The sequence below is a fragment of the Cynara cardunculus genome (assembly GCF_001531365.2).
Source record: "Cynara cardunculus var. scolymus isolate 2C chromosome LG 1, CcrdV1, whole genome shotgun sequence".
NCBI lineage: Eukaryota > Viridiplantae > Streptophyta > Magnoliopsida > Asterales > Asteraceae > Cynara > Cynara cardunculus.
The window spans coordinates 42,738,094-42,739,839 of record NC_037528.1 but is presented as its reverse complement, the minus strand read 5'-3'; positions in this window follow the sequence as shown (position 1 = coordinate 42,739,839).

Here is a 1,746-nt window from a genome sequence, read left to right as displayed (position 1 = left end):
CGAGTTGGCCACGACAAATCAGCCACTGAGGGCGCCTCAAGCTCCGAGGCCAAAGGACCACCATGTGTTGGTGAGTCGTTTACCCAGGACTCTTATGTGACAAAGGGGGAGCTTCAAACCTTTGCCACAGAGGTGTTCACAAAGATAGACGAGTTAAAAAGCTTGTTTATCGCTCATTGACAACCGCAGGACCTTTCACCGCTAACAGAGGCTCTGAGGGATTTGTCTTCCACCACCGCAGAGCTGAAGACTTCTTTGACAACCCTTCAGAGCTCTGTCTTACAGAAGGATGATCTTTCAGAGGCTTTCCAAGCAATGTCTCTCAACCCCTCCTCACTCAAAACACTAAAGGATGAACTTACAGAAATGGCGGCAAAGTTTGCAGAAGACTTCGTCACAGCAGATTATTCTTCCTTCCGCGACGAGATCAAGGAAATGTTTTCCTCTGCGGTCACCTATGGCATCCAGTCCAAGTCCTCAAGTGCCAACATCAATCACTTGGCCACTCGCAGAGAACTGGACGCTATGGTGGATGCCCTAGGGAATACTTTGATCGACTACTTCACTATGCTTAAAATGGAGTTCTTCTCTTCCAATGATAAACTCGCAGAATCCATGTCCAAGCTTGCCAAGGAAGGTGACCTCCTTCGTGCAGAAGTTCTATCCACTGTCTCCAAACTCAAGTGGGCTACAGAGCTTGACGTGATGAATGCCTCTGCAGGTACGGAGAAGGTAATAGAAAAGATGTACAAGGTGGCCACTAGAATCCTACGCCATTTGAGGAGGGCTCCCCTTACTTCATGCAAGGCTGATGCCATCCAGAGCCATGACGATCACAGGCGTGATGGTGATCGTCATGAGGGGGAGAAAAAAGGAGGAAAAGAAAAAGGCCAAGGCCCCACAACAGAAGAAACCAACCGCCAGAGCACCTGCCAAGGGTGTAAAGATTGGAGAGCCTACAACTACTGATAAAGGAAAGAAAAAGGCTGCAGAGCCTACAGGCAAGGGAAAGGCCGTAGCTGTAGAGCCTACAGGCAAGGGAAAGGCCGTAGCTGTAGAGTCGTCAAAGAAGGGTTCATCTTCAAGCTCAGAATCCTCTGCGCCAATCAATGAAGAAAAATACGTTGATGAACCCGAACTCCTCAGAGTCCTAAAGGAATCCAAGGCAGAGGCTCAGGCAAAAAGGGGCAGAGYGCCTATGCATGTCAGAGAAGGTGAGGCCACATCTTCTGCTGTCCCGCAAGTCCAAATCCTGCAAGTTCAAATCCCACAAGTCCAACAAACAACGTCCACGGGTACGTTCGATGATCTGCAAGGAACCGTTAAGCCCATCCTTGCAGAGGGATCAACCCAGAGGCCTATCCTGGATGAAGAAGTAGAAAAGAAGATGTCAGAGTCTACTCCAGGGGGACGAGTCTCTGAGATTTTGGAATCTATGAGCAAGATTCCTACGTTTAACGTTCGCACAGAGCCCGTTACTATCCCAGAGGAAATTCTTATATGGAGATACTCTGTGACAGACACAGAGCCACCCTATGACCCAGAGCTCACTGGGATTCCCTCTGCTGCAGCCAAATTCCGATTATCCAGACTTACAAGGCCTTGTGAGCAGGTCTTCTCACGCCACATGATCAAATCTTTGGTGTCATTTTCCCCAAGAACTTTATTGAAGAAGGCTGTGCTCTACTCTCAATATGTTGTAAGGAGAGAAGACGGGAACATCTATACATTCTCTGACGTTGATCT